The sequence below is a fragment of the Mauremys reevesii genome, linkage group 15, assembly GCF_016161935.1.
Source record: "Mauremys reevesii isolate NIE-2019 linkage group 15, ASM1616193v1, whole genome shotgun sequence".
NCBI lineage: Eukaryota > Metazoa > Chordata > Testudines > Geoemydidae > Mauremys > Mauremys reevesii.
This window is the reverse complement of record NC_052637.1, coordinates 22769631-22792658: the sequence shown is the minus strand read 5'-3', so window position 1 is coordinate 22792658 and position 23028 is coordinate 22769631. Positions and strand designations below refer to the sequence as shown.

Here is a 23028-nt window from a genome sequence, read left to right as displayed (position 1 = left end):
ACCTGTTCCCCATGTGGCTCATCCACCTCTCCAAGCCACCCAGCCCCACTTGTTCATGTTATTTTGGTGATGGGGCGCTGTGGTCCCTCAGAGCCATTATCTGATCCTATGTGGGGATGATTTCCGTAACAGGACACCTGGGCACCAAGTGATCAAGAGGTGACAAATTGTTGGCAAATCTTGGCAGATGTGACCACCACCATAGCTGGTGGTCCCCACTGACTGCCTGACCATGAACCTGGCTGTGGATGGGCTGTGTCCTTTCTCCTCTTGATCCATTTTACTTCCATCTCCTCTTGGTTTACTGCCATGGGCTGGGCAGTCCTGTATCTCTGTCTGTCCTTTCATTTTCCTCCCTTGTGCCTGGAACTTCCCCACCCCTTTCATTTTCAGGCCCATTTCTGAGCCTTCTCCCACGTGGAAAATGCCCTCTCTAGATCTCCTCACCCAGCCGCCTCCCCATCCTCATTCAAATCTGGCTGCTGTCTTAGGCCCAGATCCTGCAATCTGATTCACAGGGCCAGACCCTTGTATCTGCTATGGAGTCCCACTGAAGTTATACCAGAAGTATGCAGAGCAATACGGAGGGGACATTCCTTTGTGGTTTATTATAAATCTGCACACATAAACTAAATACCCTCTTTTGTCCTGCCTCCTCCAAGGTGTTTAAAAAATGACTACAGCCCTATGGCTAGACTGTCAGAGTCAACTGAGAACACTTTGCTTCTCTCTAGCACTCTGGACAGCGCCCATGGACCATCTACCTCATCTGGAGCTAGCGTTGCAGCACTGTTTGTTTCCATACAATCCCAACAGAGAACAACTTCATTTGGATTCAGAGCCTGACCTGACCAGCCAGCCAATTACCTGCATTAAAACTTGCTCTACTCCTGCCCATCCTAATAGCAGGCAATGATAGTGTCTGTACATGATGTGGGTTTGGCATCCTTTGTCTCCACTCGGAACCAGTCAAGATCCACAGCCTGATTCTGGTTAGATAATGGATGCTTTTTGCCTGCAGCACAGACCAAAAGGTTCACAAAAATTCCAGTGAATGACCTAGCTGTTACCCTGTGCATAGTACAAACAGCATTACTAGCAGCTAGAACACCTGCTCCTGAAATGCATGACGGCTACACTGTAGGCAGGATACAAGTCATGGCTAGGTCTGGCTGCTCTGAGCCTGATACAAAATTTTCACAAGGTTTGTAATAGGCAAGCACAGAGTGCAAAGCTAATTCAGAACACAGCACTGGATTCACCTACTGGCTTGTGTGAGGGTCCTTGAAGCAATGGAGGAGGCTGTCTGTAGCAACCTCAATGGAACTTGGAGGGAGGCATACAGCTTGCAGGAAGGAAGGGTTTGGAGGAAGTACCAGGAAGTCAGTCTGTGTGCACATGGCTGGAATGCTAGCTGCAGTTGCAACATTACTGTTTATCCTTTTCTTACTAAAGAGCCAGTTTAATTTTATAAGCATGGAGTTCCCTCATGTTATTACTCAGCACACGGTACATGGAACACTGCCTGACACTGGGTTTGCTCCTTCCTGTTGGAAGTTTGCAGAAGGCAGTGCTAAGTAATTCCTCTCCTACATCTGAGCTCCCTTACATCATTTATCTTGCTTAATGGATATGTAAGGCCACTAGGGCTGTTTGCCAGGTGATGGAGGGTGCAGTGCCACCAGTATGATACTGATACTCAGCTCTCTGTCTCTTTTTCATTGAGCCCAGATTCTAACATCTATGGGCCATATCCTCATCTAGTATAAACTGATGTAGCTCCATGAAAGTCAATACAGCTACACTGAGTTTCACTGGCAGTGGATCTGGGTCTACATGATCCCCCCACACCCAGTGCTTCACCAAGACCAGGACTTGGATAAAAGGAAGCTGGGTAAGGCTCAGTTCAGAAGTGATGCTGGTTGGCTGGGGGGGAACATCTGGAGGAATGGGTCGGAGCAATGTATGGGCCTCTATTGTTGTCAGGAGACCAGATCAGAGCAGGAGTCATGCCTAATGGTCAGAGCAGGCATCAGCATCTGAATGCCAAAGCCAAGGGTTGACAGTCGTTACCAGGGCCAGGTCAGAACGGTAGTCGGAGTCTGAATGCCAGAGCCCAGGGGTGACATAGAATTAGAGCCAGGAATAGGAGCCAAGGTTCAGAACCGGCTTCTCTGGAGTCAGTGAAGGCAGGAGCGAGGCTGGGACAGGACTGGAACAAGGGTGGGTGCAGGGTAGGCTATAGGCTGGAGCAGGGCTTCAAGTGGGGTGAGCAGAGAGCATGTGCATTGAGCAGCGAGCGAGCTACTGCTGCTGCTGGGCTAAGAACCAGCCTGCTGGCTTCCTCAGCTGATCAGGACTCATTAGGAGACTGAGCAAGTGCAGCTGCAGAGCTGTACTCCTGACAATTGTGCAATGACTTTGCTATTAGCGTTGGGGTCTTAGAGGATCTGTCATCGCCCCTGTCCCAAACACCACAGGCTGGTTAGCTGTAACCTTTGGCTGCAGCCTTTCTTCTCTGAGTCTCACATACCCAATAGCTGTCACATCCAGGCTGGACTACTGCAATGTGATTTACATGGGGCTGCTCCCACAATGGCAGCTCCTGATGGTGCCTTTCTATTACGTGCTTGTGCAGTGGGGCCCCAGTGCAGCTCTTACATGCTACAGCGATCATCGTCATCAGATATTGGCATAGAAAGTACGCTTATTAAGTTTGCAGATGACACCAAACTGGGACAGGGTCATAATTCAAAATGATCTGGACAAATTGGAGAAATGGTCTGAGGTAAACAGGATGAAGTTTAACAAAGACAAATGCAAAGTGCTCCACTAAGGAAGGAAAAATCAGTTTCACACATACAGAATGGGAAGAGACTGTCTAGGAAGGAGTATGGCAGAAAGGGATCTAGGGGTTATAGTGGACCACAAGCTAAATATGAGTCAACAGTGCGATGCTGTTGCAAAAAAAGCAAACGTGATTCTGAGATGCATTAACAGGTGTGTTGTGAGCAAGACACAAGAAGCAGCAAAGAGTCTTGTGGCACCTTATAGACTAACAGACGTTTTGGAGCATGAGCTTTCGTGGGTGAATACCCACTTCATCGGATGCATGCATTCACCCATGAAAGCTCATGCTCCAAAACGTCTGTTAGTCTATAAGGTGCCACAAGACTCTTTGCTGCTTTTATAGATCCAGACTAACACGGCTACCCCTCTGATACAAGACACAAGAAGTCATTCTTCTGCTCAACTCTGCGCTGGTCAGGCCTCAGCTGGAGTATCGTGTCCAGTTCTGGGCAGCACATTTCAAGAAAGATTTGGAGAGGGTCCAGAGAAGAGCAACAAGAATGATTAAAGGTCTTGAGAACATGACCTATGAAGGCAGGCTGAAAGAATTGGGTTTGTTTAGTTTGTAAAAGAGAAGACTGAGAGGGGACATGATAGCAGTTTTCATGTATCTAAAAGGGTGTCATAAGGAGGAGGGAGAAAACTTGTTCACTTTAGCCTCTAAGGATAGAACAAGAAGCAATGGGCTTAAACTGCAGCAAGGGAGATTTAGGTTGGACATTAGGAAAAAGTTCCTAACTGTCAGGGTGGTTAAACGCTGGAATAAATTTCCTAGGAAGGTTGTGGAATCTCCATCTCTGGAGATATTTAAGAGTAGATTAGATAAATGTCTATCAGGGATGGTCTAGACAGTATTTGGTCCTGCCATGAGGGCAGAGGACTGGACTCGATGACCTCTCGAGGTCCCTTCCAGTCCTAGAGTCTATGAATCTATGAATCATCATCTGCTCCTATGAAACTGAGCCAGCCCGAAGTGTGCAGTTTCTGAGCTCAGCAGTTTTTGAGTTAACCCTGTGGAAAAATAAAAGTAGCCAGAATTATTATTTATTATTAGTAATATTTTGTAATGGGAAAACATATTTTGGCCTTGTTCTAAATCCAAAATTGTACTCAAATTTTAACCCCTCAACTCCCCACCCCAACCCCCCGCTCCTTGTGACAGAATCCAACCATGGAAAATTTCAGTCATGGCTCCAGGAAGCTAAGAGCGTGTGAAGACAGGGGGCTAGAATAGAAACTGTTTTGCAGCCAGTTGCATGACCACTGTCAGAGCAGTAGGTGCTGAATAGCCACACGTAATAGGAACTTGCAAAGAGAGTGTTGCTGCACATACTGTGGTACTGATGTACTGTGAACTGCTGTGACCTTGTTTTGAGTGTGATGAGCAGGGTGGCTAAAACTCAATAATTAAAAAAAAAACAACTAAATACATAAATGGATTTTTTAAATTTAAATTGCTTTTTTTTAACTTAAATTAGATTTGTCATTTACATTAAATACAGGGTTTTTTTTTTAAATAAACCCAATTACAATGGAAATTGATAACCTATGTTAAGGCCTAAACTTATTATAATCTATTCAAATAACTTAAATAAACAATAATATTAAGTAGTGTATATTTACTGCCAAGTTTTAAAGAAAGTCAGACCACTGAATGGGTGGAAGTCATTGGCTAAGCACCTGAAAACAGAGATTGTTGAAGTGCTAAACCAGGTTTTGACAACAGTAGCCTCTTCTGCAGGTGCAGAGAGAGATTTTTCTTTTCATTTCAGTTTATTCAGCTAGTTCATTTGAATCTGAGAAACTGATTGGGAGTTGAAAAGCAGGGAAGCTTATTTTCTTCTTCCAATCTATTAATAAATATTAGGTGTGAGAGGATAAGATCTACTAGTTCTCAAACCCTCAAAGATATGGTTACCAGAAATAATCCATTAAACTCACTTAAATTCACTAACTACAGATAATACCTCCTTTGTTTAATACATCAGTTGATTTTAAATACAAAACATTTTGATAAACTTTTTTTCCTTGTGCATCCATCACATTTAAGGTACTTTTATTTAATAATAAAATTGAAATTGTTTGGGGGCATTTTTAATTGGACTTGAATTTCCATTCAAATATAACTTGACACACATCACAAGTGAAAAATTAATCATCTAGTAAATACAAAATGCATCATTCACCATTTTTAACATAATAAAAATGTAGAAAATAAGAATTTGAATACATTTAAGCTAAGCTATATTATTGCTTAAATAAAAGTTATTGGGATAGTCCATCCTCCTGGTTAACAAAAAGAAGCACCAAATTTGAGTGTAAAGGCTGTGTATTTAGTTGCAAACCAACATGTTTTAATTGTTACCAATCAATGAAAACCACCTTTCTTTAGGAAAATAACTAAAAAGAACGAATGAACAACACAATTAAAATTGATGATATAAATCAAAGTTTTCTAATTGCTGATTTAAATCAATCCATCCTGGTGATGGATCTCTATCTATGGTACTTATCTGGCTGCCATCACCAGAGCTTCTGAACACCTCACAGTCTTCAATGTCTTTATCCTCACAGCACCCTTGGAAGTGCTATACTCACCATTGTACAGATGGGCAACTGAGCCACAGAGAGGCTAAGTAACTTGCCCAGGGCCATACAGGAAGTCTATGATGAAGCAAGGACTTGAACTCAGGTCTTCCAAGTCTGGCTCCCTAACCACTAGAACGTCCTGCCTCTCTTGAATCAAGGGCTAGAGCAGACCTGAGCAATTAACAGAGTTCCCCCAACTCATGGCTGAACTGGCTGAGTGTGTCCTGCACGTGATGGTGGCTGTGACTGTGAGTCTAGCCAGGACCCTCAGGGGTCACACACTCTCACTGATATGCCAGCATGTGACTGCTTCCTGACCAAGTCAGTAGGAGCTGTGCTGGGCTTGCGGATGTCACTCCACAGATCATACTGCAGGATGCTTTGCTGGAGAATTAACTGTTCAGGGCCTGATCTTGTAAAATGCTGAGCACCTTCCACGCTTGCTGAAGAAAATAGGAGTAGATGCCATTCAGAGACCCACAGGCAACTTTGCAGGATTGGATTCCTAAAGGAACATCTCATATTTTAATCTACTGTGTCTTTATAATAGCGTGGAATAAGATCTGGGGTGAAATCCTGGCCCCATTAATGTCCATTGCAAAATTCTCATGGATTTCATGAGTCCAATTATCCATTTAATCTTTTAAATTCCACCACTGAGAAATAAAAAATTCAATGGAAAATCCCCAGTTAGAAAGAACAGCCACTGTTTAGGTCATATCCTGGAACCAGGCAGGCAGGCCGCTGCCCATCTAGCAGAGCACACAGGTTACCAAAGAAACCTTCTCAGGGCTGGAATGATCAATCATTATGCAAGTGCACAAACAAGGAAGTAAGAAACATATTTAGAAGGAGCTGTGTTAACTATCCATTGAAGCCACAGCAGGAGCAAAAAACAAGTAAAAATTCTGCCAGATGGAAAAGGACAAAGTTAGTCATCTTATTTTCAAGTCACTCTGGGTTTTTACAAGCTAGACAGTAAAAGTAGGACTGTCAAGTGATTTAAAAAAGTAATCGCAATTAATTGTGCGATTAAATAATAACAGAATACCATTTATTTAAATATTTTTGGATGTTTTCTACATTTTCAAATATATTGATTTCTATTAAACACAGAATATAAAGTGTACAATGCTCACTTTATATTTATTTTTAATTACAAGTATTTGCACTGTAAAGAAACAAAAGAAATAGTATTTTTCAATTCACCTAATACAAGTACTGTAGTGAAATCTCTTTATCATGAAAGTTGAACTTACAAATGTAGAATTATGTACAAAAAAACCTGCATTCAAAAATAAAACAATGTAAAATTTTAGAGCCTACAAGTCCACTCAGTCCGCCTACTTCTTGTTCAGCCAATCGCTCAGACTAACAAATGTGTTTACTTTTGCAGGAGATAATGCTGCCTGCTTCTTGTTTACAAGGTCACCTAAAATGAGAACAGGTGTTCTCACGGCACTGTTGTAGCTGGCATTGCAAGATATTTATGTGCTAGATGTGCTAAAGATTCATATGTCCCTTCATGCTTCAACCACCATTCCAGGGGACATGCATCCATGCTGATGACGGGTTCTGCTCGATAACAATCCAAAGCAGTACGGATCGATGCATGTTCATTTTCATTATCTGAGTCAGATGCCACTAGCACAAGGTTGATTTTCTTTTTTTGTGGTTTAGGTTCTGTAGTTTTCGCATCGGAGTGTTGCTTTTTTAAAACTTCTGAAAGCGTGCTCCACACCCCGTCCTGATCAGATTTTGGAAGGCACTTCAGATTCTTAAACCTTGTAGCTATCTTTAGAAATCTCACATTGGTACCTTCTTTGCGTTTTATCAAATCTGCAGTGAAAGTGTTCTTAAAATGAACAATATGTGCTGGGTCACCATCTGAGACAGCTATACATGAAATATATGGCAGAATGTGGTTAAAATGCTGAGCAGAAGACATAGAATTCTCCCCCAAGGAATTCAGTCACAAATTTAATTAATGCATTTTTTTTTACTAGTGTCATCAGCATGGACACATGTCCTCTGGAATGGTGGCTGAAGCACGAAGGGGCATACGAATGTTTAGCATATCTGGCATGTAAATAACTTGCAATGCCAGCTATAAAAGGGCCATGCAAATGCCTGTTCTCACTTTCTGGTGACATTGTAAAAAAGAAGAGGGCAGCATTATCTCCTGTAAATGTAAACAGACTTGTTTGTCTTAGAAATTGGCTGAACAAGAAGTAGGATTGAGTGGACTTGTAGGCTCTGAAGTTTTACATTGTTTTGTTTTGAAGTGCAGTTATGTAACCAAAAAAAATCTACATTTGTAAATTGCACTTTTATGACAGAGATTGCACTACAGTACTTGTATGAGGTGAATTGAAAAATACTATTTATTTCATTTATCATTTTTACAGTGCAAATATTTGTAATAAAAATAATGTACACTGATTTCAGTTACAACACAGAATACAATATATATTAAAATGTAGGAAAATGTACAAAATATTTTAAAAAATTCAATTGGTATTCTATTGTTTAACAGTGCGATTAAAACTGCGATTAATTGCAGTTAATTTTTCTGAGTTAATCACGTGAGTTAACTGTGATTAATCAACAGCCCTAGTAAAAAGCATAGCCCTTAACTGTTAAGTTCCCAGCATACACACAGAGAAGTTAGGTGAAAACATAAAATCCTCTAGCTGAAAGGGTGCAACATAACACAACTTTATTTCCAGGAATTCAGTACAATAACACACCAGAACCCCAAAACAGAGAGAGACAAAGCAGGCTGCTCCCTAAAGCAGAGGGGCACAATTCACTTCATGTTGTTCTAGGCTGGGTGGTACAGATTGACACCGATCATTGAACACTTCCCTCGGGGTCCCCTAGCCTTCAGGCAAGACCAGGACATGCCTTGGAATTTAAAGTGGTAGCTTTTAACTCAGTTTACAACGCATCACATTAACAACTGTTTTAAGGTGTACAAAGAATTCAGTTTTGCTCAGAACTTCAGCACAAGGGAGCTCTCATGATTTTTTTTTTTAAATTTCCTCCAATAAAATTGGGTTGTAATTGTTTTGTGAACTACATTATTATAGTGAGACAGCTTCCAGTGGGATGGCCAGTAGGGATGGTGGGCCTAAGAGCCACCTCAATACCTCACTTGTCAGCCACATTAATATGTATTATTAATCATGTTTAGTATGGTAGCACCTAAGGACCAACCAAGATTGGGGCCCCACTGTGCTAGGCGCTGTATAAACTCACAGTAGCAGACAGACCCAGGGCAGGGGAAGGGGTCAAACACACCAGCAGAGAGAACAATGAGATGGCAGCAAACAACATGTTGGTGCCACAATTATTTTTTTGTGGTTTAATTCAGAGGGGATCAGCTATAGAATAAATGGGCATGGGGGGAGATGGTAAGAATGCAGAGATGCTAAGGTGAAGAGATGGGGGAGAGGAGGCACTACTTGGGTGCAATTTCCCCAGAGTTGGGGGGCCTCCCCTGCAGTTCTGGATCCAAAGGTGCTGGGGGAGGAGCGGGTCCCATTTCACCCTCTCCCCACCAGCGCAGCACTCCTGGCTGCTTCTGCAGCTGCTCCCACAATAAGGGCCATGATTATATTCTTTGATCCTTAATGCTCCCTGGATAATGTACAACAACCTGTCTCAGCCGCCTGCGTTACTGGCTACATTTGGCCTCTGCTATCCATAGTCTCTAGTGTGATCTCTGTACTGCAGGATGCAGTACCACCCTCTACCACGTGGGGGACACCTGGTCTCTGGAGAAGGCAGTTGCAGTAGGAGCAGGCTCAGTGCAAGGATTCCAGTCTAATCCAGATTAACTCCTCCAACGCAGGAATGCCCCCCACCTCCCCCCACACACACTGTGCTCCTGCTTCTTTAAGCCCATCAGCAAGCAGGGGCAATTCTGAGCTCTCTGCCACCTGGCAGGGCCCTTGAGTGGAAGGGGAGATATTTCTCAGCCTTAGGGAGATGTCAACATGTGGTGTGGGTGTGGGTTTGAGCTGGGGGTGGAGTTCAGAGCCAGGGGTGTGGCCCTAAGGTGTGGAGGTTGAGGAGGGAAGGGGAGTTCACAGCCTGTGCAGGGGCTGTTTTTTGCGGGGGTCCTGCTGGCTACCTGATTTAGGTGCTGCCTAGGAAAAAGGAACCTTCCCCTTGTGTTCCTGGGAAGAACAAACAAGTATCAAAATGAAAGCTCAGCTTTGTGTAAAAATCCCCCATAGATGATAAACCCAGCACATCTCAGCTCCGCTGCGGGCCCCACCTGGCCAGCCCAGGCACCCCGCACACACACTCTGCTGCGATGACTGCCAGGGAGCAGGCTGACGCAGTTACTAGACAGCAGGTTTGAGAGCACCCGTGGGGTGGTCAGCAAGCCTAGTCCTGGTCTGACCTGGATGGTGCTTGAGAATATCAGCTCTGTGCCTGCAGCTCCTCATACTTTGCCAGCTGCTTCTCCACATGGGTCCGGAGTGAGTCCTTAATATGCTGTTTTATGCATTTGGGTGCTTCTGCTATACTTGCTTTTATAACAGTGAAATAACAGTGCCGGTCTCCCAGGACCATGTGTTTCCCTCCAGGAGAATAATACTACTGACACCATAGCACTTCCATTAATAGCCCTAGGGTGCTTTACAAAGGAGAGGCAGATGTCTCCATTTTACAAATGGGGAAAGTGAAGCACAGAGCAGTGAAATGACTTGCCCAAGACCTCCGCCACAGAACGTCGGTGGTGGAGCCAGGAATAGGATGCAGGTTTCCTGTCATCTGGTTCACTATGCAGAAGACTGGGCCCATTGCTTGGTCCATTTTACTGTCCATTGGGAGTGGGCCAAGGTAGTGGATTAGACCATGGGAGGGACACACACTAATTATTGCAGTTGTTCCCAGCTCTTGGTGCACACACCAGTGCAGGCTCAGGCTTGTGGCACTTGCTACCTTGAAGTTGAGTCTCTGGGCTGGGTACCATGCCCCATGTTGCCCACTTCCCATTTGGCTGTGCACACTATATTCCTGATTGCAAGATGGGTGAGCTCACTCTTCATTACAGTGCAGGAGGTGCATAGCTGAACTGGAGCTTAGCTGGTGCAGTCAAGTTCCTAATCTGGTGAACAGCTGCAGTTACATATGAGAGTCAGGAACCCACTGGATAACTGAGCTATAACTTGGCTTGGCTACTCTGCTGTTTAGCTTTCTGCCTGCGATGGATGGCATCATATACACAGAGCATGTAAAAGGTCCTAGTACTGCAACAATAGGCTCTTATGCAAATCCTCAGAGAAGGTGGTGGTTGTGAAATGAGCTTCCTCCTTACAGTTTGTAACATCGTCCAAAGCGAGTAGTGGAGGGACAGACTGATAGTTGTGTTTATACCACCCCCCCCTTCACTTCTCCCGCACCTACTCTGTCACCACCAGCTGATCCTGTAGGAGAGGACCTGCCAACTCTGCCATTGTAAATCCAGAGATACAGGAACGGGGCGTGTGCCCTTTTCGACTCCATTAGGGTGTATAAAGAAGGCCTGAAAGGGATTTCTATAAAGATTTTTTTCTGTCTGCTTGTTTTTTAACCCCAGGAAAATCAAGTCTTTCCTTCCTTGTTTTTGCAGCAAGTATCCCTTGGAGGACACGGAGACGAGGATCTGGAGCCTCGCAGCTCTTCATGGAGCAGGCCGGGGTGAGAGTCTTTTAGTTAAATGGATGTTCAAAAAACCTCAGACCAAAGAACTCCAAACAGTTTGAGTACAAACCACTCCCCTTCACAGTTAATCCAGTCTCACTCACCTGGTGTCTATGGGCTAGTCTACACTTACCAGCCGGGTCGACGCGGTGAGTTCGACTTCTCGGAGTTCGAACTATCGCTATCTAATCTCTGCGATATAGTTCGTTCGAAGGAGCGCGCGCGCCGCTGACTCTCACACTCACCAGCGGCGGTGGCGCGGAGTGGGACGAGCAGCGCGGACGACTCCGGCGCGTCGGGGAACGGAGTTAGTAGTGAAAGGAGGTACGAATTCAGCTACGCTATTCACATTGCTGAATTTGCATACCCTAGTTCGACCCCGCTTCTTAGTGTGGACCAGCCCTATGATGCCACCATCTTGCCACTTCTCCAGTTGTCCATAGAGTGCTCTAGGGAAAATGATGTTGACAAGACCTGAATTCTAATTTTAATAAAACAACTAGACAAAACCCCTCTCAGGCCCTTTTTAATCCACCATAAAGTAAAAAAACAAAACAATTTATTTTCATTTTGGAGGACTGAGGGCCTGATCCAATGCCTATTTAAATCAATGATAGCCAGTCCATTGACATCAATGGGCTGTGGATCGGTCACTTATACCTTGATTGTAAACACTGTGCTCTCAGCTGAAATTTAGGTTACAAAAGCTGTGGCACAGAACCAAATTTCATTTATTGTGCAAAATTGCAAACACTCTACTCAGTAATTCAGGCCCTGAATCAGGAGTCCATCCCTGTTCAGCAAAGTACTTAAGCATGGGCTTAAAGTGATTTGCGGAATAGGGAGGGATGTAAGCCTGCAGAATAACATCTTCAGAAGCAACTGGGAGATTTAGGAGCTTAAATCCCATTTACAAAAGTCACGTTATCAATTTTACTGGTGCTGAATAGGGCCTGCTTGACTTGGAGGATGAGAAACTACAAATAGCAGGCGGGGCAAGTGGAGTAGATGGATTTTTGTTAATGTTCCTTTAACTGGAAAAGAACTTTTATTTGAGCTAAAATGACTGTCACTTGAAGGGAAATATTTTCACTTTAAGGGAAATGTTTACAGCCTGCTTGTCTTTCATGCAGCTTGGTCCCTTTGCATATTCCAGAATGATTTGTTTAGATGAGGAAAATGTTGTTTATGCAAATCACTTTCTGCAACTAAAGGTTGCTTAGGGTCTTTGTGTGGGTGGCAACTGTATTGAAGCAAGTGATCTGGCCTAGCTCGTTCTGTATTGCAGAATCCTTACGAACGTATGTTATATAGAGGAGAGTCAACATTTTCAAAAGGTCCTAAGTGACATAGGAGCCTAAGTACCATTTTTAAAAGTGACTTAGGAGCTTGAGTCCAATGAGACTTAGTCCAGTAAGATTTAGGCTCCCAAGTGTCTGTCACTTCTGAAAATTGGATCTAGGCTCCCGAGTCACTTAGGACCTTACCCTAGTCTTAATTACTTTCTGCCAAGCCCCTGACTTCCATGTCCCTCACTGTCAGAGAGCTGTTACCCCCTATGGCTGACAGTTTTGCAAATACCCACTTGTATGGGAAACAGAGCAATCCTATGGCTGTAGCCCCAGACTGGGAGATGGTGAGACTTTGAACAAGTCTCTGCATCTTAGCTTCCCTCTCAGAAAAAGTGGGCTAATGCTGTTTACTCTCCACTGTCAGGTTCTTTGCTGTCTGTGGAGCAGAAGCCCTCTACAGATGTTCGGTATTAGCAGGGTAGCTTCTGGTGGCTGGGATGGGTCACATAAGACCAGCCAAAGTTGGACATGATATGCTCACCAGGCTCAGCCTAGTTTTCCATTTTACTCAATGTCCATTCAAAGCTCACAGTGGATTTCCCTAAGTGGGGGAGTTTGAAAAAGGAAGCAGAGAGCAGCCTGCAGTTGTGATTCTGGCTGTCCCCTCCCCTCACAGTCCTGTTGTTTCCAAAGGCTGCATTTGTCTCACCAGTAGAGCTGGGCAGGAAACAGCTCTCATGTCCCAAGAACATTTGTGAGATTTTAAGAAACCCCCCTTCCACAGTGAGACCTTTTGCTATTTTCACGGGGCCCTCACCTGAGCTGTGGGGGCAGGGCCAGCCCCAGACCCCAGCGCGCCAAGTGCGCGCTTGGGGCGGCGTCCCGTGGGAGGGCGGCAGGTGGCTCCGGTGGACCTCCCGCAGACATGCCTGCGGAGGTCCACCGGAGCCGCGGGACCAGCGGACCCTCCGCAGGCATGTCTGCAGGAGGTTCACGGGAGCCGCGGGACCGGCGACCACCAGAGTGCCCCTCGCGGCGTGCTGCCCTGCTTGGGGCGGCGCAAATCCTAGAGCCGCCCCACAGTGGGGGGCATCCCTGCTCCAATGACTACTTCATTATGTGTACAAAGCTCCAACAGAGAGATTGAGAGTTTTGAGACCCGGCCCACAATAGCCCCGTGGTTAGGGGACCCACCTGGGAGAGCGAGACCTGGCTTCAAGGTGCTGCTGCAGATCAGGCAGAGCAGGAATGTGAGCCTAGGTCTCCCACAGCCCAAGGGACTACCCTAACAATGGGGTCATTGCCTATCAAAACTGGTCCGTTCCTGTGAAAAGTTTCAGTTTTACCATATCAGCTTTTTCTGATGAAAAAATGTTTCATAGAAAAATTCCTGAGTAGCTCTAATCATTCCCCTGTGATTCAGCATTCTCTAGAAGGCAAGGAGCTAGCCACCAGCAGCCTCCTCCTCTGAGATCTCTGCTACAGTCAAGCCGGATGGGAGATGCCACCTTGTGTGTGTCTTGTTTATAATTCTTGTCAGTGCACACTGCAGCAGGCTCCCCAGCAGTGCATGTGCTATGGTATTATACCTCCCTGCTCTTTCTCCACATCCTTCCTCCAGACTGAGCCCCTTGAACCAATACCCATGTTTGGTAATTTCCTGAAGCTCACATACACACAAGGAAGCAAAACACACAGGTTACAATACATAGAGCATGTCGGGTTGGGAGGTTGGAGTGTATTCAGAGATCATTTTGCAATGCACACAAATGGTGCGTGATTACAATTCTTTGCAGATTCAAAGCTGTTCCCTAGACATTGCCTGACTGGTTTTGATTAGAGATGGGCCTGAACCGAAACCTCAGATCCAGACCCCTCTGAATTCAGGAGTATGGGGAGGTCAGATCTGAATCCCAATATCTGAACCTGGCCCCATGTTTTTGGTCACAGACCACACCCCAAACCAAAAAGACCCTGGATAACAGTTTCAGTTTGGATGTGGCTTAAGATGGCAGAAATCTTCTGAGAATGAATGATGAGATTTCAGCATCATTGAATCTGTCCCCAAGTCCTGGCCTGACCCTCATCTATACCTGGACAAGCCACCCCCCACCCCCATAGCCCCTAGCTAGCTTTCCTGATCTATTTCTGAAGAGCCAAGTCAAAAAGGCAGTTACACTCTCAGGGTATGTCTACACTGCAATTAAAATCCTGCGGCTGGCCCGTGCCTGCTGACTCAGGCTTGTGGACTCAGCTTAAGGGGCTATTTAACTGTGGTGTAGACATGGAGGCTCGGGCTGGAGCCTGGGCTCTAAGACCCTGTGAGGTGGGAGGGTCCCAGAGCTCAGGCTGCAGCCTGAGCCAGAACAAATGTCTACACCGCAATTAAACAGCCCCTTAGCATGAGCCCTGCGAACCTGAGTCAGTTGGCATGGGCCAGCCATGGGTGTCTAATTGCAGTATAGACATACCCCTGCAATGATCTCAGTGCAAACGCACTTCTGCACCCATTCCATGCAGCACTGACATCAACAAAGCTCTGCTCAGTTACAGCGATTTGCCCCCTTGGAGCACATTGCATGACTGGGGCCTTAGCTTTTGAAAACAGCCTGGTAGATGCAGGGACCTTTGTCACCGAGGTTTCAAATAAGTGTATTTGTATGCATTGTTATTCATGCAGAATCATCACGGGATATCACCTGTCTCTGTAGGGTTGCATGGGGCCCGATTTTTAAATCGCTCCATGCTGGCCCAATCTGCTCTCATTGCAGTTTTGCCAGTGAGCACAAAGTTAGGCCAATGCTGAGGACTGGTGAAAATCTCACTCCGTGGTGGTAAACACACCAGCACCCTGTATACACTAGAGTTCCCACTGTTATTTTCACTGGTGGAGATTTCTTGAAAATTGCCAGTGTAGACTAAGCCTCGGGGCTAGAGCGCCCCTCCTGAAACATCACTCCTTGGATGTTCTATGGGGTAAAGTTTTTCCCTACATGAACTGTAGCAATCATTTGCCATTGTACTGATCTGGTGACTGTATGAACCAGAGGTGGCAGAACCCAAGGGCTCCAGAATCCCATTTCATTGGCATGTCACTGGCTGGAAATTGAAGCTAGGCAAATTCAGACTGGAAGATACCAATTTTTAATAGCAAGGGTAATTAACCATTGGAACAATTTACCGATGGTTGAGGTGGAGTCGCCACCATTTAAAAACCAGATTGGATGTTTCTCTGAAGGGTCTGCTCTAGCTCAAACAGGAATTAATGCAGGGAAGTCTTATGGCCCGTGTTATGCAGGAGGTCAGACTAGATGACCGCAGTGGTGTCATCTAGCCTTAGAATCTATGACTATGAATCACATGTGTCAGTGTAATCAATGAAGGGGGGATTTTTTTCTCTGTCCCTTTCGGCTTCTTTTGAAATTCACTGGAATCTCACACTGAAACCTGCATCTATTTCAGCCTTCGAGTTTCTTTCGGATCTTGCCACACGAACCACCTGCGGTCGCTTTCTTAAGAAAAACCAAAACCGCACGGAAACCCAATGCAAAATCCCTAGTTACTACCCACCTTGCTAGCTGTGGCCTCCTATGACCCAGTCCCAGTGCAGCAGCAACAGGAACATGTTTCTTGCATGATGGCAGGGAGGGGGGCAAGCAGGATGTATGCTCCTTTCCCCCACTCCTAATGCCCCTGTTTGTAGTTGAGAGGATGGCAGAGGTCTCTGAAGACTGAAGATCATAGAATCATACAATCGTAGGACTGGAAGGGACCTCGAGAGGTCATCTAGTCCAGTCCTCTGCACTCATGGCAGGACTATGTAATAACTAGACCATCCCTGAGAGGTGTTTGTCTAACCTGTTCTTAAAAGCCTCCAATGACGGAGATGGGGGAGGTGGCCAATTGGCCGCTCTCTGAAGACACTGGAGAGGAGATAAGAAGAAGGTCCCTGGCCCGCCACTCCAGAGAAAGGGCTTAAAGCAACCTGGGTTTGGGAAGGATTGGAACTGGGGAGCAAGAGAGGTCTGCAGAGTAGGCCTAGGCTGATACCTGATGATATTTTGAATGTGGGGGTCTGAAAGTTAAGCCTCCTGAATATGAATATTGTCTGAATCAGAATAGTGTGGCATCTGCCCATCTCTGATCCCACAGGAATGATAACTCAGTCATGCAGAGTCTCTGTATCAGTGACACACACAGTGGCATTGTACAGTGTGGCACAGCTGGCCTCTCTCCAGCATGACATTGGATGTCAGCAGGTGATGGTGCATCTGCTCAGCCCTCCAGTGTGAAAATCCCTCGCCACTGAAACCCACCAAACTTCATCTCTGCACACTTTGAGGAGTGCCTGTAAAACTCTTCAGTGTTTCTTCAATAACCTGGACTGGCCATTTATCCCTCTTCTCTTTCAATCCCTCCCCTGGACTGGGCCCATCCTGTGTTTGTACATTCAGAGCTTAGCATTTCAAGGTGGGCTAATTCTAGTGCACTTGTTTCTATTAGGTTGTTCAGCACTCCAGACACTTTGACCAGGGGCAAGATTGGCAGTATGCCTACAGTTAATGATGAATTGAAATATAAATTAATTATTATTATTATATGTGTCTGTAGTGGGTGAGAGGTATGAGATATGGCCACTGCAAGAACCAGACATTTGCATCTTTTTGGATTTGTGATGCTTTTATATTAATAGCCAAAGAGTTGCAGAGTCCTAAAGAAACGATTAGCCAGAGAGACCAGCGTTCTAGGCTCTAGGGAGGAGAAAAAGAGATTATATAAAATGCTGAACAAGGCAGGGGATAGACAAACAGAGGGTGTGTATGAGGATAGATAGATGTGTATGGGGACAGATGGATATGTATACGAACAATTAGATAAATAGATGAGTATGAGGACAGACAGAGTGGTGTGTATGGGGATAGACAGATCTGTGTGTGGACAGACAGACCATGTGTATGAGGATAGATGTGTATGGGGACAGACAGACAGAGCGGTATGTATGAGGATAGATGTGTATGGGGACAGACAGACAGAGCGGTGTGTATGAGGATAGATGTGTATGGGGACAGATAGACTGGTATGTATGAGGATAGATGTGTATGGGGACGGACAGACAGACAGAGCGGTGTGTATGGGGAGAGAGGGGTGTATATGAGGACAGACAGACAGAGTGGTGTGTGTGAGGATAGATGTGTATGGGGACAGACAGACAGACCAGTGTGCTCATACACAGACAGCTGGAGGTGTCTGGGAACAGACAGACAGACGAGTGTGTATAAGCACAGACAGACAGAGCGGTGTCTGGGGACAGACGGACAGACCAGTGTGTATGAGGATAGAGGGACAGAGCGGTGTCTGGGGACAGATGGACAGACCAGTGTGTATGAACACAGACAGACAGAGCGGTATGTTTGAGGATAGATGTGTATGGGGACAGACAGACAGAGCGGTGTGTATGAGGATAGATGTGTATGGGGACAGACAGACAGAGCGGTGTGTATGGGGAGAGAGGGGTGTGTATGAGGACAGACAGACAGAGTGGTGTGTGTGAGGATAGATGTGTATGGGGACAGATAGACTGGTATGTATGAGGATAGATGTGTATGGGGACAGACAGACAGAGCGGTGTGTATGGGGAGAGAGGGGTGTGTATGAGGACAGACAGACAGACAGACAGAGTGGTGTGTGTGAGGATAGATGTGTATGGGGACAGACAGACAGAGTGGTGTGTATGAGGATAGATGTGTATGGGGACAGACAGACAGACAGACAGACCAGTGTGTATGAGCACAGACAGCTGGAGGTGTCTGGGAACAGACAGACAGGCGAGTGTGTATAAGCACAGACAGACAGAGCGGTGTCTGGGGACAGACAGACAGACCAGTGTGTATGAGCACAGACAGACAGAGCGGTGTCTGGGGACAGACGGACAGACCAGTGTGTATAAGCACAGACAGCTGGAGGTGTCTGGGAACAGACGGACAGACCAGTGTGTATGAGCACAGACAGACAGAGCGGTGTCTGGGGACAGACGGACAGACCAGTGTGTATGAGGATAGAGGGACAGAGCGGTGTCTGGGGACAGATCAGTGTGTATGAGCACAGACAGACAGAGCGGTGTCTGGGGACAGACAGACAGATCAGTGTGTATAAGCACGGACAGACAGAGCGGTGTCTGGGGACAGACAGACAGACCAGTGTGTATGAGCACGGACAGACAGAGCGGTGTCTGGGGACAGACAGACAGACCAGTGTGTATGAGCACGGACAGACAGAGCGGTGTCTGGGGACAGACGGACAGACCAGTGTGTATGAGCACAGACAGACAGAGCGGTGTCTGGGGACAGACGGACAGACCAGTGTGTATGAGGATAGAGGGACAGAGCGGTGTCTGGGGACAGACGGACAGACCAGTGTGTATGAGGATAGAGGGACAGAGCGGTGTCTGGGGACAGACGGACAGACCAGTGTGTATGAGCACAGACAGCTGGAGGTGTCTGGGAACAGACAGACAGACGAGTGTGTATAAGCACAGACAGACAGAGCGGTGTCTGGGGACAGACAGACAGACCAGTGTGTATGAGCACGGACAGACAGAGCGGTGTCTGGGGACAGACAGACAGACGCGTGTGTATGAGCACGGACATCTAGCGGTGTCTGGGGCCAGACGGACAGCGGTGTGGCGGACAGACAGACCCGGGTGGTCTCTCTCCCCACGCTGGATCCTTGGCGCCCCGTGCCGTGCAGTGCCGGTCCGGGCTCGGCTGCGCTCCAGGGCAGAGGCAGCCGCTCAGCCCCGCCCCACCCGCCAGCCCGCAGCCCGCCCCCGCCCAGCCCGTCCCGGTCCCTCGCTGGTGCAGCCCAGCGGCGGCTGCGTTGCCTCGGCTCCATCCCGGCCATGGAAGCGGCTCGCTGCGGAGACCCAGCCCGGCGCTGCGGGCTGTAGGGCTGCCGCGGGCCCCAGGATGGGCAGTGAGCCCCGGCGGGAGCTGCCCTGCAGGTGGGTGAGCGGCGCCCCGTAGCCCGGCTGGGGCTGGACGCCGCGGGGCGATCGGAGCCCGGCTGGGGCTGGACGTTGGGGGGCGATCGGAGGCCGGCTGGGGCTGGACGCTGGGGGGCGATCGGAGGCCGGCTGGGGCATTGGTGGGGCTGGCGTCCCGGCAGGACCTGGGGAGGGGGGCCCCGAGCGGGGAGGCACCAGCTGCTCCTGCCCGGACATTTCCCCTCAGCCCGGGTGCTGCCCACCCCCCGACCCTCTTAGCACCCTGCAGCCGGGCCAAGGGCGCCCTGCGTGGGGTGGGGTCTGACTTGCAGGCTGGGTGAGGTCTCGCCTGTTGACAGGACCGATGGGGAAAGGCCCCGGCTGGTGAGATACAGAGGTGAGTCATTTCTGAAGCTTGTTTTTCTACCAGCCCGGGTGGGTGTGAAAAGTTCCTGGGTTGTTTATGGGCCATCCCAGGTGTGGGACCCGGTTTGGTGGGGATGTCCCAGCTCAGCCCTGCCGGCGGGTGGGGAAGTTTCAGGGGCTCTCCAGCCTGTCATTGCAGTGGCTGGATTTTTGAGCCTCTGTCTCTGCTGCCTCAGGTGGGAGAGCAAGCAGTGACCTGCTCCCCCACTGCAGGAGGATGTTAATCAGTGGCCTGTTATGGCAGGATTGAATGCACTGGCTCTCCCAGGCCCCGAGCCCTGGAAATACCTGGAGAGCATTTGGGACCACATGCTTTTGATCAGTCCTAATCCATGTGTGATTTGTGAGAGGGGAGCTGCCTTCCCCTCTGAAGCAGCAGGGATCGGGAGGAGACGGGGTAGGCACTAACATGGAGACAGAAGCCACCAAAAAACAGCGCATAGGGAATGGAATGTGGTTCTGGACTCTGCCCAGATAGACACAGGAGTAAATCATACTCCTAGGACCATAGAGTCTAGAAGCAGACAAGACCCACCAGGTCCTTTACATCCACGTTCTTATCAGCATGGGATTGTTCCCTGTGGAGCTTCATCCAATCTAGTGTAAATCTGGACACTGCCCCTTCACCTTTCTCTGTGGCAGGAATTCCCCCAATCTAATGGAGACCAATGAGCTACTCTCCTTTAGTGCGTCAATCTCCCATCCCTAGTTAAACTTCACCGCAAGGATCACTTCGCTATACAGCTGCAACTGGCTGGAGCTTGGATCCAGGCTCTTGCTTGTCCTGACCACCTCCTAGAAAGGCTTAAACGCAGATGTTATAGGAAGAAAAGACTTGGTTGATTGAACTAGTTGCAGCGTAAGAGATATACAGACACAGCCTCTCAGGCCTTATCTCCACTAGCATGTTTGTTAAAATTGCACACTATTACTAGCACCAGCTCAGTTTCACTGGCTGATTGTCTGTAGCAGTGTGCCCCGCTGTCACTACCAGCAGTCATGGGGCAACAGTGTGAGATGAAAGTTGGAGTTGCCTGCGGAGCTGTGTCATGGGATCTCTGGTAGTGCTAAGCAGCGACCGTGTTATTATTCACGAGTGAGTTTTTAAAATAATATGTTTGATGTATATTCTGCAAGCTTCCATTTAGGAAAATGAAAAATGCCTTTTTTTTTTTAAAATTACATTTTGGGGGGAAAAGACACTATTTCAGTCTTTCACTTTTTTATAGTAATACTGAGGTGGCTCTGAAAACTGGTGCAGAAATTTGAATACAAACAATTCCAGAGCACGAAGCAGATGTCTGAATTTCAGATCAGAGTTTGTAATGAGAAATTTGGAAGGGAGGAGGATAAAAATATAAAGGAGATTTATATTTGGCATCTTCCGAGCCACATATGATAATCTTCAGAAGTTTGAGAGGTGGGCACACCTGCCAGGGCTCAGAGCTTCTGAAGCCCCCAGCCCTGGCAGAAGCCCCTAGCCCCACCATCCCCTGACTCTCCCCTCCCCTCCGCCCAGGAGTGCTCAAATTACAGCCAGCTGGACAAGTATAACTCCTGGATCTTTGCTATACAATCCATAGGTGCCCTGCTCTTTATGACGGTGGAGAAGTGGTGTGGAAACACAACAGATCCAAGCATGCAATGCTCCATCTTGGTCCAGGTGTTCAGGCCCCTTTGTATGCCTGGCTACACAGCCTCCATGGATTGTGCCTGTGAATTAAAGATGAAGGCAGCTGCTATCTGCGTCACTTCATGTAAACTTGATGCAGCCTTTGGGCTCCTGTTGAGATGCCAACACAGCCTGTCAGTTGGGCAAAGTTTGGACATCCCTGATGTGATGGGAGGGGACAGCAAACATGTTGGAGCAGGGTCCTGAGGTTCTTAATAGGCAACCAAACAGAGGAGCTACATGGGAGGCAGGGAGAGAAGCAAAATGAAACTATCTTGTGGCTTCTACTTAACTTTTTATAAATAAAAATTCACGTTGTGATGAAAAAGAAGAACTGAATCTAGATGAAAGCGTCAGAGGAAAATTACCACACTGCTCTCAGAAGAGCCTGGCTTTAACAACAGCAGACGAGTGCTTGCAGCTTTGAATAAACTAGCAAACTCTGTAGCTGTAATTACACCACTGGTGTAGCTCCGCTTGTGGAAGAAACACTGTGGACACTAGCATAGACAAGACTGGGGCATCTTTGTGTCAGCTCAGTGACAGGAGTGCCTGCAGCTTTTGCATGCTACAGCCACAGATCAAGTGGGGCTAGGTTTCAACTTTGATATTTATTTAATAAAGTGGACATTTACCTGCTGCTAGTGTGTGGGGTGAATAATTTATGTCTTGGGGTTTTCCTTGTAAACTTTCAAGTGGGTGCCCAGACGTGGGGCGATGTGCAAGGCATATGGGGCGAGGAGACCATGGGCTGAGCCCTGCAAGAACGTTTTCAAGTGCGTGCCTGGAACAGTGTAGATTCTGTTGACTTTTAAGCTCCGCTCCTCTTTAAATGCTTCAGAGCTCTGTATTTCCATTATCTGGAATAGGTGAGAGGATTGGATCAGGTTCCTATGGAAACAGGGGCTCCCCCACTGGCTTCTCTCCATGGGTCGACGTGTGTTTTTCATCACTAGCTGAAACTTTGATGCACAGTTGTGTGGTTCACAGAGCTGTTTAGCTGGGGAGATTTTAGGGTTGAAAATTTCATCCTGATGGTTCTGGGAAATAGTGCTGCTCATTGATACACTCGCTGATCTCATGCTTTTTCTTCTCACTCAAAGAAGATTTTCTCTCCCCTTCCTCAGAAGGGCCTGGAGGGTGGTGATCTTCCATTGCCAAACAGAGTCCATCAATGCCACTCTTAGCTTGATGTGTGGCGGTCCTTCCCCTTCCAGGAACTGAGCAAACTCTCTTTGCAGCACTGCCATCCTTTACCAGCCCAGTGACTGAGGGGGCTGGGCCTGGGGCTCTTAAATGTATGAAAGTGTGATGAGTTAGCTCTAGAATCACCAGGCTGCTCTACCAGCTACTTCCTGAAACCACAGAATGACATGCACTTCACGGGTGCTGCAGGGCTGTGTGGTTTTGGTCAGCATGCTTCCGCATTGCCTGCTGAGCTGCTGCTCAGGTGAATGGGCAGTAGCTGGAAGTAGCAGTCTTGCCTTGCATACTGTGAATGCCGTGCAGTAGTGAAA

At 47.2% G+C, this 23028-nt stretch overlaps 1 protein-coding gene across 1 annotated transcript in view; it reads left to right on the top strand.

Annotated features, from left to right (window-relative positions):
• The first annotated feature begins 19270 nt into the window (after positions 1-19270).
• PIK3R5 (phosphoinositide-3-kinase regulatory subunit 5) overlaps positions 19271-23028 on the top strand; it is a 99055-nt gene continuing 95297 nt past the window's right edge. The window contains exon 1 of the mRNA XM_039501887.1: positions 19271-19431. The gene's annotated coding sequence lies outside the window, so the exon portion shown is untranslated. The remainder of the gene's footprint in view (positions 19432-23028) is intronic.